General features: G+C 51.1%; 1 long non-coding RNA gene across 1 annotated transcript; it reads right to left on the reverse strand.

The window, feature by feature from the left end:
- Window positions 1–14,300: 14,300 nt before the first annotated feature.
- On the reverse strand, window positions 14,301–23,882 carry LOC144291168 (uncharacterized). The gene is made up of 3 exons (XR_013358505.1): window positions 23,714–23,882; window positions 21,236–21,288; window positions 14,301–14,482 (listed from the first exon to the last, which is right to left on the reverse strand). It is a non-coding gene; the product is annotated as an uncharacterized LOC144291168 (long non-coding RNA).
- Between the last annotated feature and the right edge of the window lie 1,709 nt (window positions 23,883–25,591).

The raw sequence follows: 25,591 nt of genomic DNA on the forward strand, positions 1-25,591 counted from the left end.
GCCTGCTTCTCCCTCTGCCTGTGTCTCTGCCTCATTCTCTCTCTCTCTGTGACTATCACAAATAAATAAAAATTTAAAAAAAAAATAAATAAAATAAAAAATATTTTATTTACAGGAGAGAGAGAGAGTGCACAGAGGGAGAGGGAGAGGCCGACTCCCCACTGAGCAGGGACCCAGATGAGGGGCTCTACCTCAGGACTCATGACCTGAGTCAAAGACAGAAGCTTAACCCACTGAACAGCCACCCAGGCATCCCAACATCTGATCTTTTCATTCTTTTCATACTTTTGCATGTTCCCGAATACCAGCTAGTCAGAATCATGTAGTATATAGCCTTTTCAGATTGGTTTCTTTCACTTAGTAGTACGCATTTACAATTCTTCCATGTATTCCTTGGCTTGCTAGCTCCTTTCTTTTTATATTGAATAATATTTCAATGTTTCCACAGTTTATTTGTCCATTCACCTACTGAAGACCTTAGATCATGCTGTTGGTATTATATCTAAAAAGCTACTGCCATCCCCACTGTTATATAGATTTCCTCCTTCGTTATCTTCTAAGAGTTTTGTGGTTTTGCATTTTTCACTTAAATCTATGATCCATTTTGTGTTAATTTTTGTAAACCATGCATATGATTTCTGTTGGTCACACAAAGGTAGAGATACAGCCCAAATGACCGTGGTTTGTTACCTTCATTCATAGTGGAAGGGACTTAATGAAAATAAAGATATGATCCATCTGGCAAGTTCACGGACACCCCCCTCCCTCAGTTCTCTCCATGGTGGTCTATAGGCCAGGAGGAGGGGGCTGCCATAGAAGCTGGAGGGGTCCCTTCCATGGGAGTCCCCATGAGGCTATGGATCCATGCAGCTCTGACCAGGCTCTGGGGGCAGGCATGATGGAAAAGGAGAAAAGGTTCCATTTGTGCCTTGCCTGAAGCATCTATCCAGCAGCTTGAGAGACACATGGGGACAGTACCCAGGGCCCAGGCATCAGTAAAGACAGTTGGGGACAGCCTTGCTGGCAATAGCCAATGTGGCTGCTAGAGAGGAAGATCACAGTGGATGCCGCAGGTGACTGCCACTGATGGGTTGGTTGGTGAGCACTGGCAAGATGTCATAGGGCCCACATGAGGGGGATGTAGAGCCAATGAAACATGAGCTAAGCTGTTTCCAGGACCCCATCTGAACCCATATGCTGGGGAAGCTTAGGCAACTCAAGATATAATAATCCTTATTTGCAGAATATTTGACTCATGTTTTTCAAGACATAGCCATTGTCATCCCCCAATTTATAGATGAGAGGCTGAGGGCCCAGAGAGAAAGAAATTTGTTCAAGGTCACACAAGGTCACTGCTCATTAGAAAACTGGTGCTAACTCAAGTTTTGGGCTCTTAGTCCAGTATAGAAGGTTAGAAGAGAAAAGGCTAAGAAGGAGAAGTCAGATAAGATCTTGGGGGTCTTAAGCATCAGATTAAGACATAAAGATCTTGTTCTGATGGCAACTGGGAGCAAAGGAAGGTTCTTGAGCCAGGACTTAGCAGATTGGGAAGATTAATCTGGTGGTGGTGGGTGGTGAGGCCTGGATAGAGAGAGTGAGGATTAAAAGGTTATCCAAGAAGGAATGAGGACACCTTGAGAAGAAACCCTGAGTATAAACCCCGCACCAAGAACCCCCCGGACTGTCCACTGGAAGGATCACAAGCATATGGACCTTTTCTGGTGTCCACTCCCAGCATATGTCTGCTTCATATTCTGTGGTGCCGATCCTTCATCACACGTCACCAAGAGGGCAAGTGGGTCTAAAATCCAGTCTGTTCTCTATAGGCCAAGCCAAAGTGTGCAGCTAAGTCCACACAGAGGAGGGTGCTGTTCTATTTCACATGAAGACTCCCTATAGGCAAGTGCAGCCCATCTACTACCCTAACTTCCTTCTGGGGAACCACCCTTCTGCCCCTGCAAGGTTGTGTAAACCTGGATTCCTCTCTAGCTCTAGCTTCTGGGTCCCTTGATCCAGCTATGCCTGAAATCTACCCAGGACGTTTCTCTTTTGTGAGACAATAATCCCTCCTTCCTGAGACAATGTTTAACTTAAGCCAGTATGCGCTGGGATTCTGTTGCCTGGAACCTAAATTATCCTGACTGATACACCAGGGGAGTCTCCTGGACCCGGGGTAAGTAATCTACAAGTTTGGGCCTACCACCTCTTTGTTATAAATAAAATTTTATTGAAACGGAGCCATGCCTGTTTGCTTACATATTGTCTGTGGCCGTTTTGTGCCACAAGGGCAGAATTCAGTAGTTGTGACACAGATCCTATGGCCCACAAAACCTAAAATATTTACTACATGGACTTTTACAAAATGTTTGTCAACTCTTGACCTACATCAATCTCTCTCACCTCTTATTGAGGTAGAAACTGGGGCCCAAAGTAGGGCTATCCTAAAATTGGGGCAAAGCCAGAGCTAGAACCCAGGTTTTCTGACTCCCAGTGAGAGCCCTTTGCACTGTCTTCCTTGGTCTCTCAGACACCAAAATGATCAGGGGTCTTTCTGGGGATGTTTGATTCATTTGGCAGTTGAATCTTTCTTCTAGGCCCAGACAAATATTTTTCTGCAGCCTCCCTGGGATGCTCCTGGGAGTCACAGGGAGCCAGGGAAATTGAAATCCATAAATAACCAAGCCTCACATCCCAGCCAGTCCAGCCTGTCTCCCCTAGAGACTTGCTAACTGGAGCTGGAGCTGACACAGAGGACACTGTCCTGTTTGGGACCCTATATAAATCCCACAGATGCTCTCTTGGCCCTGGGACCCAGGACCAGAGGAAGGACCCAGTTGTACAATGCTTTTACCATCCTTTGAATAAGACAAGGCAGGGGGTTTAAGACTCCTCTATCTTAAAGGGGCCAGGAACTGATTTGGGTCATCAGGGTAGGGACTGGGAGAGCTCAGAGGTACAAGGAGTGGCAATCCAGAGAAGGTTTTCTGGAGGAGGCTGTCTAGAGCATTCAAGGACAGAATTTTTAAATGTTCAAGAATTGCTTTGCTACCTCTCCAAACCCTCCCCTCCCCCAGCTCTCTCTATACTCCAGCGACCTGGGCATAACCCAAACATGCTAAACCTACTTCAACCCGGGGGCCTTTTCACTTGCTGTTTCCTCAGCCAGGAGTCCCGTATGTATGCAAAGGATTAGAGATAAAGGAATGTCAGTCAGGAACTCAAAGCAGGAGAGAAAGGGAGCATGGGGTGACAAGGCTGGACGAGTGGGCCTGATACAGTGTGTTGGGGGGACTGGACATTTATCCCTAGGGTAGCGGGGCCCCCAAGCGTAGTTTAGCTGAGACATGACAAAATCAGCCATGGGCTTAGAAGGTTCATTTCAAGGATGTGTTAGAATTAGAAAGCAGGGCCAAGGGAAGGGGCCAGTCCAAGAGGGTGGTCTCTCCCCTGAAAGGGGTGGGGTGGTTGCCAGAGAAGAAGATGGGGTGTCCTGGGCACCCTGCTCCACCTCCTTCCTCCAGCATCCACACTCAGGGCTGCTGTCCAGCCAGAGACCCAGGCCCGATCCCTCCAGCCTGTGAAATGGGACAGCTTCCTGGAGGAGGTGACCTGGAACAGCCCTAAACTCATCTAGAAGAGCTGCACAGGGAGAAGTTAGCACAAGACCCAGTTTGGTTACAAGTGGGTGGGAAAGCTTGGACACCTCTCTGTGTCTCAGTTTCCTTATCTGTCAAGAAGGGAGAACAGTAGCGCCTGTCTCGGGTTTTGTGAGGATTAACTGAGACAGTCCATGTAAAGCACTTAGCACGAGCCTGGCATAGGACCAGCACCCAGAGGAGGGCACTCTCAGCAATTATTAGGGGCTGGTTTGTTCTGGCTGGGGGTTCCTATCAGAGTGGGAGGATGAGCTGGGAGATGGAAAGGGTTGCTAGAGGTTTGGGGGAGTCCAAGTATTTTGGAGACTTCCACTTCCCTTCTGTTCTTGGGGACCACTCAGGGCTGCCCCCTACCGGGATCCCATTCCCCCAAGGCAGTTCCAAGAGAGTCATTCCTGGGCTGGGAGGGGGACCCCATTCTCTGGAGTTGGTAACTGAGGGCAGAATGCCTGTGTCCCGGTCCGACCAGCATTCCTTTGCACCCAGTGTGCAGGCCAGGTAGAAACAGCCACTGTGTGGAAGGTGACAGATGGCCACAAATGAGGGGTGAATGAACCTGCTAAATCATCAGCTGGGAAATTGAGCATCTCACCTCCCATCTGCGAGAGCCTCTTCCCTGTGGAAGGGAGCATATGTTTAGGTGTGAGTGTGGGGGGCATTCAGCGTACGTACAAACAGACTCAGTACTGTGGCCAGGATGGGTGTGCACACACATGCATATGTGAGTACACACGCATGTTTAGTATTCACATGCTCTCACACGCACGCATCGCCACACACTTGCACACACACATATGCACACATGCTGACACACGTGCAGGCACATCCACATGCTTACACTCCACTGAACCACATTCCTTCTCTCACACACCGACATTTGTCCATTCATCCACAGGCTCTTGTACACAACTCTTACACACTTTTTTACATCTAGAAATGCCAACCTAGCCCTGTCTACACTCAGAACACAAGGCACTCCAACAGGTAAGTTTGCACACCTGCATCTTCTCACATAAACCAATACTCATTAAGATGCAACAGTCATTTGAATTGGGTTCTCACACACTGGATTCACATTCTCCTTGTTCACGGATTTCCTAGTTCTCACTGAGGGAGGGGTCCACTTCCCATCCTGCTGAAGTCACGTTTGCTCATGTGACCAGCTCTGGCCTGTGAAAGAGAAGTGGGAGAGCCATGTGTCACTTCAGGGCAGGAGCTCTAAGAGCCAGCTCACGGTTACTTGTGTTCTCTTTTCCCTCTGCTGTGACGACCCACAGCATTCCAGCTGGAGGCTGTCCATTTAGTCTGGGTCCAGGGTGCAGCTGACAGGGGGCACATGACCTGTGAATTAACTGGTAAATGCTGGGAAATAAATCTCTGCTGCTGTGAGCGCTGGAGCTCTGGGGGCCATTTGTTACAGCAGCATAGCACAGCCTCGGCTGGCTGAAATAATACTCACGTACACACACTCCTGCTGGGTTTATGTACTTCACACACACACAGACACACACACACACGCACACTCCTGCTGGGCTTGTGCACTTCACATACGCACATACACACATACGTGCGCACACTCCCCTGGGTTCACACATTCCCCAACACACTCTAGGCTAGTCTGGCACGCAAGGACAGGATAGGGACAGGATGAAATAGGAACAGTTGTGTGCTTCTGTGATACTGTTGTGGTTGAATTATTTTGTTAGGAAGGGCTTCTATGTTATCCAAGGATGCAGAGCTCAACCATGAGTGAGTGGTGAGGTTTCTGAAGGCCAAGGAGCGCTTGCTGGGGAGTTGGGGGTAGGGAAACTTGGCTTTGAGCCTCATGTGGCTTTGTGATCTTCTCTGGTCTGCCCCTATCTGGGGGCAGGAATTGCTTTGAATCCAGGAAGGGGGGCTTGTCGAATCCAAATAACAATAAGCAGCCCAGCGTGGCCTTCCCCTGTGGTAAGTGAGCCAATCTCTTCATAAGCGTCTGCAGTGCTCTGTGACCTTACATTTCACTGGATGAAAGTCCCCTTGGTATTGATGTGTGGGTGGCCACTAGGCTGCAAAGCCCTAGGCTGGGTGTGGGTGCAGGTGATGCAGTGATGAACCCCGCCTTGGACACAGCTGACTGGAGCCTACAGAAGAAGAAGACAAGTGTGATCCTGAGATGAAGTGAGATGGGGGTCCCAAGGAGTGAGTGGCCATAATCTGAGGGAGTTTGGGAAGACTTCCTTTTGGTGGACATATTTGAGCAGGGTCTCCCGATGCTGGTGAGAGTAGAGACTTCAATAAGAAGTCCCAACTCCTTTGCTTCCTGACTGTGGAACTTTGGGTAAAGTTAGGGACTTACCCTGACCAGGCCTCAATGTCTTTATCTGTAAAATGGGTATAATCATTACTATAATTATCATTGGGTTCCTGTTGTGAGGATAAAATGAGTAGATGCTAGGCAAAGCCCCAGGCAGAGCCAGTCTATGCCTCTATACCACTTCTGATGCTCCTTCCTCCAGGAAGCCTTTCTTGATCTCTTCCTCTTCCAAAATCATGTTGCAGTTTGTACACCTGGTCACATTCTGGCATGACCAAGCTCACTCACTAATGGATTTGTCCTATGTTTTATTAAGCATCTTCCCTGTCCGAGGCCTTGGGATGGGGGCTAGGATGTGGAGTGGAATAAGATGAGATTGCTGCGCCTCCAGCAATGTCTCCTTCATTTGCCTGCTGTTAGGTGAGGGCTGTGGCATGCTCTTTTCTTTCCAACTGCCTGGAGTGGTGACTGGTACACAGGTGTGCATCAGGGGCTGATAGACAGAAGGACAGAGTCGGAAGGGCTCAGGCCTGGAGTCGAGTCCAAGTTCTGCTATTTTCGTATTAGGTGACCTTGAGCAAGTCCCTGCACCTTGTTGAGACGTAGTTTCTCCATCTGTAAGGTGGCAGGGGTTAGGCCCAATCATCTCTAAGTGCCCCAGGGCTCTGTCTCTCCAGAGTTGCCAAGCACTCTGTTCTCACACTGCTGTCTATTCTAACACCCCTGCTCACCTCCCCCAGGTCCTGATTGTGTGCCCTGCCAGGGGGAGTGAGGGAGAGGTTAATGCCAGACCTCTCAGGAGGTGGCCCTTTATTCAGATGGCTTGGATTAGCATCTGTGGCCCGATCAGAATCTGGGTATTAAAGAGCCATTGAGTCAGAGCCAGTTATTCAGTGGGCTGTGCTATTAACGAATTAATCACTTCTGACAGCTTTGAACGCCAACTCTGTGTTCACCCTGAGCAAGCTTGGGGTGGCCACTGGCTGAGCCACTCAGGGTCGAGGCCGGCCTAGCTGCCCAGGACACCCCCTGCCCCCAGCAGCATGTCAGCAGCTCAGCCCAGGGTCTTGGCCTCCTTAATCTGGACCCAGCCTCTCTCTCCTTTCCATTCATCACTCTTGCTTGCACCCTAATCCACTCCCATAACATGCTAAATCATTCAGCCTCCTTAGCTAGAATGGTGGCCTCTTCCCCTACTCTCGCTTACCAGTTAAATGAAATTACACTTTCCCATCTCTTGGGTAACAACATGCAGAAAATCATTTACTCTCAGAAGCTCATTTTCTCCCTAGAAAGACAGATGTTTTATTTGAATGAATATTTGTATACTTTTTGGGAGAGTGGGAGCGAGATCCCCAATATCGGGCAAACGACCAGTTGAGGATCATAGAGTGAGTGCAGAGTGGACATGCTCAAGCAAGTAGAGAGGACTTTGGGAGACTACGTGGTTAGAAGAGAAATGAAGAGCTGTGGAGCATACCTTGAAAATTGTTCCTTCTGCCTTGGTCTCCTGGCAATGTTCTGGCTACATCATGACCTTTCACATCCCTGGACTTTTGCTCAAGCTCTTCTCTTTTTCTGGAATGCCGAGGCCTTTCTTCTTGGTCTAAGAAAACTTGTAATCATGCTTCAAAGCCCACTTGACTTTCTCCAATCAGCCCTGAAAAGATGGCCTGAGAGGAATTTGTAAACTTTCTCTGGATCTGTCTGGATACATATGTGCCTCCCCGTGTAGCCTGGCTGAGAGCTCCTTGAGGGCAGAGACTTCAACTTATTCACCACTGGAGCCCAGGGATCAATCACAGAGCCCATCATGGACAGGGACTCAGGGAACAGGGAGTGGAATGGATAGAATTAGTCAAATCCTGGTGAAGATCATAGGAGTTTGGGAGTAGTTGGAAACTTCCACCTTGGGTTTTGGTCATGTGTGCCCCAAAACTGGTAGCCCCATGAACCCGATGATGTCTGAGTCCTCTCAGAGTCCCCAGCCAGTATAGCCCATCCCCTGGCTGGTAGCCGAGTGGGAAAACCAGTGAGACCTGGTGGTTGGATGCCAACCCTTCACCTAGAGGCCTTCCCTCTCTCAGGCTCCACTACTCCCGGGGGCCCGGGGGGAGCCCAGGCTGCCGGGTCCTCAGCCTGCAGAGGAACCAGGCTCATGGTGCACCGTACATCGGCCTGCGGTGTGCAGGCAGGGTCAGCGGTGAGTCGCAGAACCCCAGCTCTGTCTTTGGGCAGGTGACTTAACCCTTCTGGGCCTCATTTTCCACATCTGTGAAATAGGCGCAGTGATGAGACCGGCTTCCTAGGGCTGTGGCGCGGCCTAAGTGAAATCATGAACAGAAAGCCTTTGGCAAGAAGTCTGGAGTTGGGGATCTCCTGTCCCTTTCTTCTTTTCCATTCTTCTGTCTCTTCTTTCCCTTATCCTTTTCCCATTTGAGTTTCAGCTGCTTGTCTTCCTTCCTCTTTCTCAACCTTGACAATTGACACTGCAGAGAGAATGAGAGACAGAGAGACGGGGGTGGGGTGGGGGAGACAATGCCTGATTCTAAGGAGCTACTGCTCTCTTGGGGGGCATTTTGGGCCTCGGTGGGCCCATCCTTACCCAGCGCTGTGGAGGCAGCTGGGAGCCTCCGCCCTGCAGAGCAGGGGTGCCCGCACAGGACAGTGTTGGCACCTCGACATCTGTGTGCCATTTCTCCTATTGGCTGTGCGCCTTCTGCCCTCAGCCTGCTGCCTGGGGCTGCCTGCCCGGGCTGGCCGCGATGAGGAGGGCTGCCAGGATGGCCTGGGGCCTCTGGAAAGCGGCACTCCGAGGAACACAGTTGTCACAAGATGCAGGATCATCTTCTCTGCGTGGAGCTCCCTTTCATGTCTGTGATCACACTAGCTCCCTGAGGTCGTGCTGGCGGTGAGAACACAGGGCCGGCAGGGGCAGCTGGGAACGCAGGAAGACCATCAGCTCCCCGCCAGGCCCAGCTGCCTGACTCCAGGGCCTGCATTCCAGACTCCGCGTGTGGCTGAGGCTTCCAGCAGCTTCTTGGCCTCGCTCCCTTCCCATCTCTCCCTAAAGTAAGTGGGCGGGACCGATCTGTACAAAGGTATCAGGATACTCATGCCCTGGTTCACACACTCACTCGTGTATTCACACATGACTTTATGCTCTTCTCAAACCTGTCCCCAGAGGGATCATGAGCAGTGGTAGGTCAGACTGGGGCCCCCCACCCTGCTCAGAAGCCACCTTCCTCAGAGTGGAAATCCAAGCCTGCCCCCCCACAATGGCCTGCAAAGCCCACATCATGGCCTTGTGGCCCCATTCATTTCCTGAGAAGCCCGCTTCCTGGTTGGGGAGCCGCACTAGGCTCCTGAGGGTTCCCATCTCCACACTTAGGCAGACTGTCACCTCACAGGTTTGTATGAGCCTTCCTTTTACCTGGAACTCAGTTCCATTGCTCAGGTTCCTCCTGCAAGCCCTGACACACAGCCGTGATTTCAGGGAAAATTTCTCTGATCGCCTCTTTCATTTTGTACTGCTCCCCCCAGTATTCCTAATTCCCTTTATTTTATAAATAGCTCCTGTATTTTACACATATAAATAGCTCCTATATTTTGTACATATATATAGCTCCTGTATTTTATATATATAGCTCTTTTATTTTTCTTCACACACACACATACACACATACACACACACAGAGCTAGTAGGCTTTAAAAATCCCTATATATTCTACTTATCTGTGTTGCTTATTGTCTGTCTTCTCCATGAATTTAAGCGTGTCAGGGTAGGAGTTTTCATTTATTTTGTCCATATATTGGCTGGAAGACCTTTAGAAAGCAATGTCATACCCATGCCTCAGTTTCCTCATCTGTGAAGTGCAGATGGCTGGCCCTGCAGCCTCATGGGGTTGTGTGAAAACCGTGGTGGTGGATGTATAAAGGGCAAAGCTCTGTACAGGGTAGTCATGCAGACCCATGGACCCAATAGTGACCCAGTGACCCAGACACACTTCACAGGAGGCTCTGTCCTATTGTGGGATGACAGATGGTGCATTTTGGGGGGGTGGTATGGGTAGTTCCCACTGCAAGGCCCTACACCTCTCCAGCCAAGTGCTCCTCTTGGCCATGCTGTACAGGCTGGACATGCTAAAACTTCTTGCTCCTGGCAAATGTTGGCCAACGAGGGATGGCAGATGGAAGATGGATACCCAGCTTCCTGCCTCTCCAGGGGATGGTGCTGAGGTGTGCTCTCTGCTGGGAGGATTGTCCCCAGTTACTCACAGTGGTAACCTGCTCAGTAATGAGCCATTTATTTACTCTTTCCCCATGCTTCTACCAGAGCTTCCTGGGGTCATCCTCTAAATAAGCTTCTTGTATTCAAATCTTTGTCTCAAAGTCTATTTCCTGGGGGAAACAAACTCAAGACACATGGATTCTTGGCAAGGGCAGTCTCCATGGGGAACTTCTGCCATCTTTTCTTTGACAGCCCAGCCAAGAGTCTCCATTCCAAGAGTTGTCTGTGGTTTTCTCAAAAGTGTTCCTGGAACTTTCCTTTGGAATTCCACCTGCCCTCACAATGGGGCTCTTGGTCAGGATCTGGGCTGCATGAGAGAGGGAGAACTACTTACAATAGTTAAGGATTTTCTTCCCTCCAACTAGAATTGCCACAGGTCAAGGAAGTGTATATTTGATTCAGTCAAAAGGTCACTGGGAGAAAAATGCCTTGTGGGTGTATTTTTCTGGGGCATCCTTGGGCCATACATGCAGGGAGACCTTGTCTGAAATAGGTTAGTCCTAAAATATGAGAAGAGTTCAGCCAGTGTTTGTGCCAGCTTATGGACTGAAGGGTTCATTCACTCATTCATTCATTCATTCATTCATTCATTCAGCATACATATATGGAGCCCCCACCCCATATATCAGGATCCAATGATGCAGTGGAGAACAAGACAGATATGGCTCTGGGGCAGCAAGGCCATCTGAGGGCTCTCTAGGCTTTGGGGATCTATGCTGTTGGGAGTCTGGTGGATTTGGAACCCAGTGAAGGGAACTGAACTTGCCCTCTGAGGGTTCCTAGCACTGCTGTGAGAAATGGCAGTGACCACTTAGCACCCTTGGCTGGTGGTCCTAGCACCATCTTGGCCACCTTGTAGAGGTCTTTTTACACCTCCTGGTCTTGCAAGATGTCCCAGTTACCCTCGGAAGGGAGCAATAGAGCTGAGATGTGATTGTCTCATCCAAATAGAGAGGAACAAAGTCCTGCTTCTGTCTTTTCATGCAGAGTTCATGTGTCCCAGAGGAGGGTCAAGGCTGCAGATACCCAAGTCTTGGGCAAGGTGGGGGGAGTAGAGTGGGGTAGTGAAGCCTCCACAGACCAACTGGTCAGCTGGATGTCTTTTTTTTTTTTTTTTTTTTTTTAAGCTGGATGTCTTAGAAGGAATGGGGGTAAAGAAAGGGAGATGAGAATCAGAGAGCACTCTAGAGCCCATGGGCTGGAAGCAAGAGGTCCCTGGAGTAATTTACATTCTAAGCTTCATTCTCAAAGCCAGAAATCTCTAGAGAACACTCTCTGGTTATCTACATTTCACCAAATGAACTGTTTTCAATGGATTGGTATGTATGTGCATGCACATTTGTGCATGTGTTGGGAGCCTTGTGGCCAGGGAGGATGACTGGAAAGAGCAGGGAAAACAACAAAAGATAACAAAGCACCTGAGGTCAGCAATGATGGGCTTAAATGGACCAAGGGAAGGAGATGTTACTGGAACATGATGAACATGAACACAGCCCCAGGCAGGGCTGTGGAACAGGAACTGTAGCTTTAACAGAGAAATTCGGCCACTCTGAAATGACCCAGCAGGGAGGGAACCCGGGGAAAGCACCCCACTGGGGGATGGGTAGTTTGCCCTTGGACTTGAGCACATTCATTCTCCTTGCCCTATCATGTCCTGTCAGGGCCTCCCATTGGCTGAATACAACCATGTGTCAGGACGTGGGAGCCTGACTGGTGTAGTCCTCATAGGCCAGCCTCCTGAGCCACAGGGCAGGGTAGAGAAGGCTAGAGAGTAGACCTGGAGCAGGGCATAGAGCACGTCCAGCTGAGGGAGGTGCTGGGCGATGATTATTCCCACAGGAATGAGTGCTATTCGCAGGACTAAGCGACATTCAAGACCTAGTGCAAAAATGAAAATGTTAACATCCTCGTTAACAAGTTATTGAGAGGGGTACCTGGGTGGATTAGTCTGCCTTCAGCTCAGGTCATGATCCCAGGGTCCTGGAATTGAGCCCTGCATCAGTCTCTCCACTCAGCGGGGAGTCTACTTCTCCCTCTCCCTCTGCCCCTCCCCCTGCTCATGCTCTCTCTTTCTCTCTCAAATAAATAAATAAAATCTTCAAAAAATACTGAGAATTTCAAAACAGTGACGAAAGAGAATTAAACCATGTCCCATGCCCATGACAAGCCAACCTTGCTCCTTTGTTACCTATGGGGAACCCGAGGCAGAGAAATGACACATTATCCAAGACGGTTATGCCTGGTCTTGAGTCCTGGCTCTGGCCCTTTGTAGCTGTGAGGCTTCAGACAAACTACTTCAGTGACACACAGGGGGGCCTCAAGACACGTTACTACTTTGGAGGGAGGCATTGCTAAGAAGGAGAGGATCAAGCCAGGTGAGGCGGGGTTGTGCCAGGACCAGGCCTTGGGAAGCTGTCCAAGGTGATCCCGCAGAGGGCATCTTGAGTCCCATGTGTGTTACGGATGCTGATGTTGGCAGGAACTTTTGAAATAATCTGCTCCCTCAGTTTGCCTCTGGGGTCCCCTAAGCCTCAGAGCACTGAGACTGAAGTGTTATCATCTGGAGTTTGGGAAATGATGTGCTGAGCTGGAAAGAGCACACAAATGGGAGTCAGGAAATCAGGATTTCACTAAAGCAGTGTTGACATCTTGTCCTTCATCCTTATAACCATCCATCAGATTGACCACTTTGGCCACATCATATACTTTATCGAACACCTACCATTTGCCAGGCATGACTACTGCGCAGTTACTGTATCATCCAAGTGCTCTTAATACCTCACCTAGGGAGTCTAAGGCAAGAGAGAGTCACTACCGCAGCGCATCCCCATCATACTTACCCAGTGCACAGAACAAGCTGAAAATGCTGGATTTAATGCCCATGGAAGCAGTTCTCAACCATTGATGGATGAGGATTGGATGGAAAAGTACCCCAGAGTCCGCATGTTTAGGTTGCAACGACTCTGAGGCATGTTCTACACTGTCCTCCAGGGCCTCTGGAGGGGGGCTCTTAGCTGTCCACAGTGGGACCCGGCTTGATAACATGTCTTTCTCCTGCCTTCTGTTGCTTCTCCCTGTCTCTCTGCCACAGCCAGCCTCTATCTAAGAAGGCTCCCACAATCCCCACCTTCTGGTCTGCACAGCCTTGCAGCCCCTCCCACACTCTATCAGGGTTAGTCTGTGTGGCCAATCCAATAAGACAAAAGTGACGTCAGGGGAGACTAGGTTATAAAAGACATTGTGGCTTCTCTCTTCATCTGTGTGCCCACCTGGTCCCCAGCACATCCCCCATCGCTCACTCTAGAGAGAGCCTGCTTCCGTGTCATGGGCTGTGATATGGAGAGGCCCACGTTGTAAGCAGCCAGTGAGGAATCCAGGTCTGCCAAAAACCACGAGGGTGAACTTGGGAGTGAACTCATCAGCCTCAGTTGAGTCTTCAAATGACTGCAGCCCTGGCTGACAGCTTAACTGAAACCTCATGACAGACTCTTGAGCCAAAACTGCCACGCTACACTACTTCCAGATTCCTGACCCTCAGTAATTATCAGATAATAAGCATTTGTTGTTTACCCTGCCAAGTGTTGGGATAATTTCTTATGACAGTAGGTAACTAATACATTTTCTCCCTTCACTGTTGATGCTTCCTATATTCACCTCCCAAGCAAACAATTTAAACTTAAAATCTTGTTTCAAGATGAGCTCCTGGAGAAACCCACATTCAGACCATTACCCCAGGCACCTATCTGATAAGTGAAGGAGCCAGAATTTGAACCCAGAGCATGAGAGTGACTGTCCAAGAGCCCAGTATTGTGCGTATCATTCACTCTCAGCTTCAGCCTGCAGGTGCCTTGGTTAAAGGAATGAGGTCTCAGCTCCCTTGGTGGCTTCAGTACCCAACTCAGTGCCTCCCCCTCCCACATAGTAGGTGCTCAGCATATGTTGCTTCCCTTCTGCTACCTGTGCCCCCTGCCCCCCTTTTTTTAAACAAATGTTTAGCTGCATTATGCATATTCCCTGTTTTTATTATTTTTTATTTATTATTAGTTTTTGTTTTGTTTTGTTTTTTTATTACCTCTTTTTAGATTGAGATTTCAGAAGATAAACTCTGGAGTTAGGCTGCATTCAAATCCTGGGTCTGCAACTCGCTGGCACTTGACTTTGGGCAAGTCCTTCAACCATTTTGTGCCTCAATTTCGTCTTCCATAAAATGGGGATGATCATGGTATCTATTTTGTAGTGCTGTGGGGAGAATGAAATAAATGTGTGTATATTCTCAGTCAGTGCCCAGCACACAGAAAGTGCTGTGAGAGTGTTTGCTTTACTGGGATCGTATCATGCCTGTCTCCATTCTCCCTATTTGTATTCCTCTGAAGGGCACATAGCTCAGGGAGCCATTACCTGCTGTAATTTGAGAGAAAACTTTGAGAGACATGAGAGATTATTTTTTTTCAATTCCCAGGGCCCTCTATGGATCCTTACCAGACATGTATAACTTAGAGCCATCACCTTACTCTGCAACAGATAGCAAATCTCTCTGCGAGTGGGAAGGAGGATGAGGGGCTTAGAGGATGGGGAGCACACTCTGTGAACTTAAATTTTTTTTTTTGTCAAGAATGAATCCTGGCTGCCTTCCCAGCAGGTGCTCAGTAAATACACATTAAAGGATGGATTGGAAAAATGCCAAGTGAACATTGATGCCTTGAAAACAAGGGTGCGTTTTATATAAAACAACATCTCCTGTGGACACTTGCACAGCAACAGCCTTGAATACACACATTTCCTGCCCTCTTCTCTCCCTCCTGAACTGGTGACTCCTAACTCCTGGCTGGTGTCGATTTCTCTACTGGAGTCCCTGAAGGCACCACAATTCATATTCACCTCCCACTTTGGGTTAGGAATATTGGCCCGTTTATGCCCTGATTATGCTAATTAACTGTTTTTTTTTTAAGGAGACAATTATTACCTTCAGTTTGACAGCTTCTAACTCCATTAGTAGTCACAGCTGCCAACATCATGGTGCTGATTAGTTACCTTGAGTTGCTCAGAGAAAGATGATTATCCTCAGGATGTACCCCCAGCCTCTCCTGCCATGATGGGGGTACTGGGCTCCATGACTTCTACAGTGAGCAGCAGTCTAGGGAGATGAGGTCGCAGCCAGCAGGGTCACCAGCTCCAACCGTGGTCTAGGCAAAGGCAATTGCAGTTGGAGCAAAAAGCCAAAGGAGGAGGAGTAGAGGTCCAGACATCTGGTCAGACATGCTGCCCCTGGTCAGAGGAGCCATGGTGGCAGGAGGCCCTCTTTCTGGCATCCACACTGCTTTCCATGGTCCTGAAACATTGCCCCAGGGCTCCTGGCTTCTCCTAACTCCTGGCTCCTGGTTCTGGAAACTCATGGCCAACTATCCTCATAGCTCACATCTTTTCTTTGGTTTTTAAAATACTTTATCTCTTGATAAACATTTTGTCTCTTTTTATACTGTCACTGAATAATTAGGCCCGTGACTTATTAATAATTCACAGGAGTGATTTCATATACCTTTGACAGTTCCATAATGGTTCTGACAGTTCCACACTTTATTTTTGTCTCTGAAAGGCTGGGAGGGGGGCTCTCATGACCTTAACTGCCTTCTCCAAGGCTCTGCTTTTGAGTAGTGGGTGCATTTGGTGGGATGAGGATGACGCTTCCATAAAAGCTGCCTTCCACCTTATGGAGCCAAGGGCAAGGGGCTAAGCAGTGCCACCAAAGGGCCAGTTGTGAGGGAGAAGAGGATCTTGAGCACAGGGTAGGAGTCTGGACCATAGTCTCTGGCCCCCATCTCTATCATCCTGGTTATAATCACAACCCTCATTTATAACCACTTTCTCAGTTCTAGGTACGAGGCTAAAAGCACTTTGCAAATAATTTCTTTTTCCCCTGATATCCACTAGAATCTTGAGAGGCAGAAATCATTAGCCCCATTTTATAGATGAGGATACTGAGACTCAAAGACCTCAAGGCCCTTTCCCAAAGCTTATTAGTACTGAATCAGGACTTGAACTTCAGAGTCTCTATGAGTCTCCTGTCCTTTGCCACTTTGCCTAGTCTGTGAGGTTGTAGGGATAAGAGAGGATGGCATCTATGAAGCACTTGGTACAGTAACTAAGTTCCTTTCTTCCTTCCTCCTTCTTGATTGACCCCCTTCCCAGCACCTTGCCGCCTCATGCCCCCCTTGCTCTCCCTGGAACTGACTGGTCTGCTTTGCAGACAGATGACCTATGGGGCTCCTGCTCTGGCTGTGGGCACCTTGGGCCTTTTCTACCTATGGAGTAGCTGTGGCTGGATTGTATGAGAGTTCCTAGGCTGCAGTGTGGATATTGAGAAAGTATGCACCTATGTGTGTGCATACACACAGAGGGTTCGCACATCCCCAGGTGTGTGCTTGTACATGTGGTGTTCATGTAGGCACAGGACTTGAACACACACACGTGTATGTGTGCACATGTGCAGACATTTACCCCTGAATCATCACACACAGTGCCGGGTGAGACAGAGGGAAGATGGGAAGATTCCACAGCAGGTGAGGGAGGGATTTAGCCTGAGGCTTGGGGAAGGACAGGCTCTAAGGCTTGGAGGGAGGAGAGGAACAAGTGGAGGGTGAAGTAAGTCTGGGTGTTCCCTGAGTGCACCATTCATGGCCACATGTCACAGTCACAAAAATCCAACCTACTCATGGAACAAAGAAACCAAGACCCAGAAGGGCCATGGTCCTGGGCAAGGTCATATCATGTGTAGATGGCAGAGTCAGAGAACCCAAGCTCCTAAACAAAGCTCAGATTCCCCTGAACCCTGAATCTGAGGCAAGGATTTGCTTAAGGTGGTTTGTGTGAAGGTGATGTGGGGTATAGGAGTGGGGGAGTAGGGTGGCCAGGAAGGAGACACTAATGTAGGGTTGTGTGAGCCAGGTTGCCATTGTCGCAAAGAGAACTCAAATCCACCAAGACCTTCTGCAGAGTATACAGAAATCCTTCCAGAATTGTCCATCAGGTCCAGGCCCCCATTTTTCAGGGGTTTCCTGGGACAGGGATGCTAACACCCTTGTACTTCTGAGCTGCATGTCCATGAGGTCCCAGTGAGCTTCATGGGCACCCTCATGTTTAGGTAAAGGCTCTGGCACGTCCTTGAATAAAGTGAGAAGGAGATTACAATGACAGCCATGGTGGAAATCAAAGTGGTCAAGAGCATGGGAGTCAAAACTAGAGGTATCAGATGAATTCTGGCCACCAAATGCATCTGCCATGCATGTTGGCTTCCTTTGGGTATCTCCATGACAATTCACCTGTCTGTGCCCCCTGGCACTGGCAGGATTGCTCACTCTGAATAATAAGACCAGATGACACTCACTAAACCTTTGCTATCGGGTCACCTAAGTGGCTCAGTTGGCTAGACATCTGCCTTCTGCTCAGGTCATGATCCTGGGGTCCTGGGATCAAGCCCAGCATTGGGCTCCCTGCTCAGCGGGGAGTCTGCTTTTCCTTCTCTCTCTGCCCTTCCACCTGCTTGTGTTCTCTCTCTCTCTCCCAAATAAATAAATACTCTTTAAACCTTTGCTATGTGCCCTGTCCTCCTCACTTCACATATATGAACTCATTTAAATCTCCCAACTTCCCCTCATCCCCAGGATCAGTACTATCATTGTTTCCATTTTACAGTAGAAAATACGGAAGCACAGCTAGTAAGTGACAATGGTTGGATACAAACCTGGGTCAAAAGTCTGAGTCCCTAAGTGCCCAGCCCCCGAGGAGTTCTGAGAGATTTCTATCTCAGCAGCATGTGGCCAGCTGAGCAGGTGGCTCAGGTCACTTCCTTGGGAGAGCTTTTGGGCAGAGTGCATCCCCAGCACCCCAGAGAATGATGCTCCCCTGATCCTCAGAGCCTGGGGGTTTCTCTTTTAACCCTTGCAGGTCTCTTGTGGGTCTGCTGCCCACAGACTCCTCTCGGTTTTTTCTTCTGCCTCTGGCAACCCATTCGGGCCTGGGTCTCAGCAGAATTTTGTCTCACCTCCTGGAGGTGCAGGCACAAGAGCTGCTGAGAAATAGACACCCAGCGCAAGTGGCCTCTACAGCTTGGTTTCCAGCAGCTGTGGCAGTTGAGTTGCTAGGTCATTGATAGCTGGGAAGCCAGCCAAGCCACAAGTGCCAGCTGATTGCTCCTGAATGCATGGCTCCTTGGAAGCTCAAGGCCCCCCTCCCCTCTGCTCACTTGGGTAGGGGTCAAGGCTCATTAAGGGGGCAGATATGATGGGGAAGTTGCATGGTGTACTGGGGTACCTGGAGCCGTCTCTGGCTGGAAAAAGTAGGGTCCCTCACCCTCCTTAGCACCCTTTGGAGAGCAAAGGGATTGGGTTAAACCAGGTTTCCCACCTGAAGTTACAGAAGATAGAGTCGGGCCATAATCCACATTGGGACCATGCATCCACTGGTAAGTTCTGTCGCTGAGGCCTGGGTGTCTTCTTCTTTATTAGATGCCATTGCCATGCAAGCAGGTAAGTGCTTAATAAACATGTAGCAAATAGATTCATATCCAATCCCCAATTATCATTATTAATGACTATTGCTGGCTGAGAGCTTCCTCTGCACGAGACTGTTACAAACATCACTGCATGTGATCCTCATGGGCCTAGGAGGTGAGCATCACCATTTTCTGGATGAAGAAATGGAGGCTGAGAAAAGGTAAGCCACTTCTAAATCACACCGCTGGGAGGAACAGAGTAGGGATTCTAGCCCAGGTCTGGCTGATTCCCAGGCCTGGCCCCTTAGTCTCTGCTATGCTAGAATAAGCACTGCAGCACTGCTGATGGAGTTTTCCTCCGAGAAAAGCCCCCAGAAAAATTTTTGTAGATAACATCTCATTTAACCTTTGCAACAGCCCATTGCACGGATGAGGAAACAGGCTCAGGAGAAATGAAGCCAATTGCACAAGACCACATGGTTCAGAAGCAGAGGAGCTGGCTGCCCTAAAGCCTGCATTATTTTGACTACCATAGTGCTCCCAGATCCCCCCATAATCCTCACTCCAAATAAAGTCAGGATATGTGGGTGACAAATCCTCCTAGAACATCCAGAATGAACCATACAGCCCTCCCTGCAGCCCCCGTGATCTGTGCTCAGGTTGTTCAAAGCTCTCTCCCCCTGCGCTGCCAAGAGGTAGGAAAATGGGGTCAAAGTCTCCGGCAGGAGAGAAGTGAATGTAAGATGACAGTCCTGTGGCCGGCGGGCCTGTGGGCAGGAGGGAATGGAAATAGGTTAGTGTCCAGGGCAGCGCTGACCCACTTTGGGGTTTGTTTCCTCTTTCTAAGCCTTCCTCAAGCCCCTCCTTCTCTGCCCATCCGGACTGGGTGAGTGGGGTTGCCCCCCATCCACAGGGCAACTGGGGACACTAGAAAGGTCTTTTCCTCTTTGTCTTTGCCGGGGAAAGCACATGCCTGGCACCGTCAGCGTCAAGGAGACCTGCCTGAGAGATTTCAGCATGCCTGTCTGGGCAGGAACAAGGGGCTAGCTCGGCCGGCCCTGGGGTTCATTTGCAGAGTCGATACAAGCCGGCGATTTCTATCTAAACATCCACAAAAAGGACATACCTCACAGGCAACTGGGAAAGCTGCTGTTACTGACTAAGCACCTACTATGTGCCAGGAACTTGACGTATCTTCCAAAGAATCCTCTCGATGGGTGGAGGGACCAGAATTATGTTCAATTTCCCCGCTGTAGATGACGAAACGGAGGCTCAGAGAGGTTCAGCGACTTTCCCAGGGTCACACAGTAGGTTTGCTGGGATTTAAGCCAGGGCTTTCTGCTTCCAGGGCCTCCAGCCCTTTTCCCTCAGGCTCGCCAGTTCTCTATTTTAGAGCCGTGGTTCCCAGACACAGAGAAACTTATTAAGAATCCAGAATTCCCTGGGAGGGGGTATTGAGAACCCGGATTCTTTTAAAGTTTCTGGTGGGACTGGGAGCCCCAATTTAAGGAGGTGCCTAATCTGAAAGTGCAAGTTAAATTCTGGGGCGGGGGGTAGTCTGAGGGTAGCCTGAGACCAACTGTTCGTCCATTTTTACGTGAGTCGAGTCCCCCTGGAATGGGAGACCAGGGAACAGAATGGCAGAAATCCCTGGAACGTGAAGGAATTTGTTTTCTGAGCACCAGGCCTCCTGAATGCTCCATAGCTTCAATCCCAGCAGGCGGGTCTCCGAGGAGAGTCCCCCCCTGGGGCCCACAAGCCAGGAGCTGCTGTGGGTCAGGGGAAGGCAGCAAGGGAGCATGTGTTTGCAGCTGCTCCCTGAACAGCTGACTGGGGCCCTGCCTGGCCAGCAGACTCAGGCCTGTGTCGGGGAAGGCAGCGATGGGCCGCACGCCAGCCTGAGGCGGCACACGGATCTGGCACATGGTGGACCCTCCACAGATCACAGGCGCGGCCTCCAGTCGCCCAAAGCAGAAACCGACTCTTCTTGATTCTATTTCCTCCCCTAAGCCCCTGCTCCGCACCCACCACACCAGACACCCCTGGTCCAGCCCACCTGCCTAACCGCTGTGGTGCCGCCGTCTGCACCCCCCACCCCCAGTCCTTCTGGCCTCTTCCCTGTCCTGGGCACACGCTTTGCATCTGCTCCTGGGAACGTGCATTTCGTTTGCTTTTACCCTTTCCCTGTAATGCTGTTCCTTTGGCTCTGCTGGGCTTGCTCCTTCTCCCCTTGATTGAGTGCCTCCTTCAGAACGGCCTTTCCTGAGCACCTTGTCAGGAGCAACCCACCCCTGGCCTTAACATTCACGGTCTTGGGTCCTTGACCCCCTCCCGGCACACAGCATTATCATTATTTGATGTTTTTATGGGTTAGATTTATTAGCATATATTCTCCATGGGGCAAGAAGCTGCATTTAGTGTGGTAGTTGGCTTAGAGTAGGCGCTCAATAAAATTTTTTTTAGTGAGTTAATGAAAGATTAACAACCGATCTCAAACTCATCGCCTCTGACTGGATGTCTTCACTCCTGCTCCTGGCTCACTGCCACTTCTGGATCCCTTGAAAACAAGACAAAAGGGACTCAACATAATCAGAGGGAAGAGATGACTTTAACAAAATGTAAAGAGAGATCTGGGGAAGAGTGGTTCTGGTGAGAGTCTCCAAAGCCATCAAAACAGACACACGAAGGCTATGACAAAGTCCTTCAGCCAAATTAGGTGCAGTGAGAACCAGACAGAGAGGGCGCTGGGCAGGGGCAGGGGAGACACTCCCTCCCCCAGGTAGGCCCGGGGCTGCTCCCTGCAGGTGGCATGAGCCACCACACCTGGGCCCCAGGGCAGAGCTCACCACCCAGGACCCGCAGCTGCTCCCCTCCGCTCACACCCGCACCAGAGCCCCTGCACTGCCCCCCACGGCCCCGTGCCGCCTGCTGCATGACAGCAGAACCTCTCAGTGTGCCTTGGCTGGGTCAGGAAAGATCTTATTTGAGATGAGATCAAGAAGACCACGGAAACGTTTCAGGGGGAAAAATACAACCAGCTCCGCGGGGAAAACTGTGTGTGCGCGCACACACGTGTGTGGAGTGTGTATGCATGCTCGCACACCTGCGTGCACATGTGCGGGGGTGCGTGCACATCTCCCCCAGACATTCTCATTTCAAGTCCCACCCTTGAGTCTCAAGAATCTCTACCGGAAGCTCCCTCCAGCATGATTCTTCTCCGAAAACCCCCTTCCCATCCCTCATCCCCGCTCCATGCTGGCAGCCAATATCACCATGTCCTTCATGACGGGGCAGAGGGGCTGTCCCCAGCGAGAGGTGACCCCAAGCTGACCCACCAGGGAGGAGGAGACTCTCTCCCTCCCCTCTTCCTGGTCAGCTGCTTCCCAATCCAGATGCACCCGAGGGGCAGGGCTTGCAAGGGATAAACCGCATCCCTGGGTGCTGGACTTGCAGAATCTGAGCGTCTCTTCTGACTCCCTAATTGGCAGAGGAGAGAATGGAGGCACAGGGAGGGGAGGGACTTCCGAGGTCGAGTCGGAGAGTCGGTCAGGAGCCGCAGACAGCGCCTCGTCTTCTCTCAGTCTGGTGGCGCTTGAGCTGTGTCACGGTTTTTGGCTTTCGGGAAGGTTCCAATCCAGCAGGCATGCTCGCTTGCTCTGTGCCCCCGGCACCACACGCTCACCAACGCCGCTCTGCGCAGTTACCAGGACCACCTACTGTGTGCTCTGGGTGAATAGGGGACCCGGGCCAAGGCCTTGCCTTTAGGGAGCCCTGGCTGGGAGACTGGGATGACAGTGGATTCCATGACCCCCCGTGTCAAGGGCTCAGCCCCTCCCTGTGAGGGCGGCAGCGGTTGGGACTGCAAGGCCTAGGGTTGGTTGTGCCTTGTTGTCCTGGATCAGAGGAGCTGAGACCTGGTGGCCCGGTGGCAAGTGCCTGGCTCTGGGGCCAGTGACGGTCCCTGTGCATGGGGTTGAATGACCTCACCTCAGATAGGTGTGGTCTGTGGCATGTCACAGGTGTGGTGTGTGGTATGTCTGTGACATACGGTGTGTGGTGTGGTATGTGGCGCGGTGTGCGGTGACGGAGGGGGAGCCTGCCAGGTTCTCCAGCAGCCACCAGGAGGCAGAAGTAGGCATGGGATGGATCGGAGTCTAGGGAAGGGCAGAGAAGGTGGCAGACCCCAGACCACCTAAGCCCCAGCTGAGCCCCAGCAGGTGCCCCTCAGCGTTCCCCTCCCCAGCCTGGTATCTGTTCCCCACCCACACGGGGCGTCTTCTTCTTCCCTCTCCAGCTACCGCAGGACCTGGTGAGCGCCAGTCCTTACCCCTCCGCCAAACCCTTGCAGTTAAACCCACTTGTTGGGCAAACATCTGCCCCTCCCGGAATGAAGCTGCCGGCCAGGTTGAGACTGAGGAAGGTGTGTCGCGGGGATGCTTGGATGTCAGCCTGGCTGCTGCCACTCGAGGAGACAGACAAGAAAGGAAGGATGGGGTGCAAAATCCCTTGAGTGCCACTTCCACATCCGACACTCCGCGGGATGCTTGCAGCTCCTCCCCCAGCTAATGTTTATGGGGAAGGCTTGCTTTGGTCGAGCCCATCCTGCAGGCGGTACAGTCTGAGGTTCAGAGAGGCATAGCCGCTTGCCCCAGTCACAGAGCAAGACAGCACAGAGCCAGGTCCTCGGGTTCTGACTCCTGGGCCCAACGTGCGTTTTATGCAATCACATTCCTCGGGGCCTCCGCTTCCCTGTCTGTAGAATGACACCGTAGGAACCGAGAAGAGATGAGAGAGACGTTGATCTTGCACGCCAGCTCTGAGCCGTTGTCAGACTGGCCCGACCACTGTGTGGAGAATTCTGACGCTAAGGCTGGGCTCAGTGGAAGGAGCACGGTCATGGACAGGCAACGTCTGCCTTGGCTGAGGGACTGAGGGGTGACAGTGCGTGTGCTGTGTAAGAGCTGCCTTCCTAAGGGTCTTACCAGTGCTGACATTTTGGTGCTGGGATGTTAACCTTCCCCACCAGTGGTCTTGGGCAAGTCCCTGCCCGTCCCTGAGGCGCGGATTTGCATCAGGCCTGGCCTGGCCACAGCTTCCGCTGGCCTCTCTGTGAAGGAGGAAGCCAGCTGCTCAGCCTCCCTCGCTGGTACCTCAGGGATGAGCAGCCGTTGCCTAGCAACGGGGGATGGGTGGGGGGCTGGGGGGTTCTGCACAGAGTCTGGGCAAACATCCTATCTCCCACACCCCAGGCATGGGTCTCCAATATCCCGCACCGGCCCCGTGAGAGTCCTCAGGGCTGGGGCCCAGCACCAAGTAAGTGGAGGGAGACAGGTCTGTGGGGCCACCCCACTGAGCCCCAGTCCCTGAAGGGCTCAGCGTTCACGGGCTCACCCTCAGTTGTTTCATGTGTAACATGGGAGAGAATAATCCCAAACCAGGGGAGGCACTGGGTCCTGAGGGTGATGGGTGGGAAGGTGCCTAGAATCTGCTTTCTCCCTCCAAGTGCTCATCTAAAACCCCAGAGACTGGCTCAGATGTCCACCGCCCACCCCAGACGTCAGGCCTGAGACTGTGAGCTGTCCTTAAGGTTATTGAGCACCCAATGTGTGTGTCGGGTCTGGTGCTCCATTAGCTCGTGGAATCCTCATGGCATCCCTTGGAGGCAGAAACTAGCTTTACCTTCATTTCACAGATGGGGAAACTGAGACTTGGAGATTTCAGGTCGCTAGCCCAGGGTCACACAGCCAGGATATGTCAGAGTCAGAATTTGAACCCAGGCCTGTGTTCTTAAACCCCAACCAGACAAGCCCCTCACCCTGCCTCCAGGTTCCTCTTGGCACTGTGACTTCCCCTTACCATCTGGGCCTCCTCCTTGCCCTCAGGGCCCCTCTGCTCTGCACAGGGAGAGATTTTGAGGGATCCTGTCTCCCTCCTCTTCTTCCTTAAGAGTGAGACTTTGGAGAGCACCTCCTAACAGTGGTGTAGGGGACTTTGAAGTCCAGGGAAAATAGCAAAGGGCAGCAGGTCAAGTTTCCTGCCTGTTCCGTCCATAGGGAGGCCATTCCTGGCACTTGCAGCCCTCCCTGGCACCCTGACCCAGGTGGACAGAGGTCCCCAGTCGGGCAAACTGATAGGAGTAAGGGCAGCTGCAGAGAGGGAGACAAACAGGGACCAGGTAGTGAGACAGGGAAGGGTACAAAAAGGATGGGAAGGGGAGAGGAGCCAGCAGGAGTGTGCAGAGGTGAGAGCCACCTGCGAGAGTGGGGGTGAGGAAGAGGAGTGAGCATTAGGAAGGGGCAGAAGGGGGAGGGGAGAGGAGCTGCTGAAGAGAGGGAGAGGCGAGGAGGGATGGAGGCTGCTGGAGAGAGAAGGTGTCTCAGAGTAGTAGACGGGAGAGGAGCTCACAGCAATCGCCCTGGATGTTACAAGTGCCCACCAACCAGGAGTCAGGGGCAGATTGTTTCACTTCCCAGGGCTGCCCAGGACCCAGGGGCCAAGTGGAAAATCTTTTTTTTTTTTTTTCAAAATTTTATTTATTCATGAGAGACACAGAGAGAGAGAGAGAGAGGCAGAGACACAGGCAGAGGGAGAAGCAGGCTCCCTGCAGGGAGCTTGGTGCTGGACTAGATCCCAGGACCCCAGGATCACGACCTGAGCCGACGGCAGATGCTCAACTGCTCAGCCATCCAGGTGCCTTAAGTGGAAAATCTAATGAGAATTCCAATCTTGTTGCCAGAGCTCTGGAGACCCTACTGCTGCCAAGTGTCCTCTGCTTAGGCTCCTTGGAGTTCTGGGTACCAGGGGCCAGGTTTCCACTGTCCCCTTGGCTCCTACACCCCAGGAGGGCAAGGGCCCCCTTG

The sequence above is a fragment of the Canis aureus genome, chromosome 19 (genome assembly GCF_053574225.1).
Source record: "Canis aureus isolate CA01 chromosome 19, VMU_Caureus_v.1.0, whole genome shotgun sequence".
Classification (NCBI taxonomy): domain Eukaryota; kingdom Metazoa; phylum Chordata; class Mammalia; order Carnivora; family Canidae; genus Canis; species Canis aureus.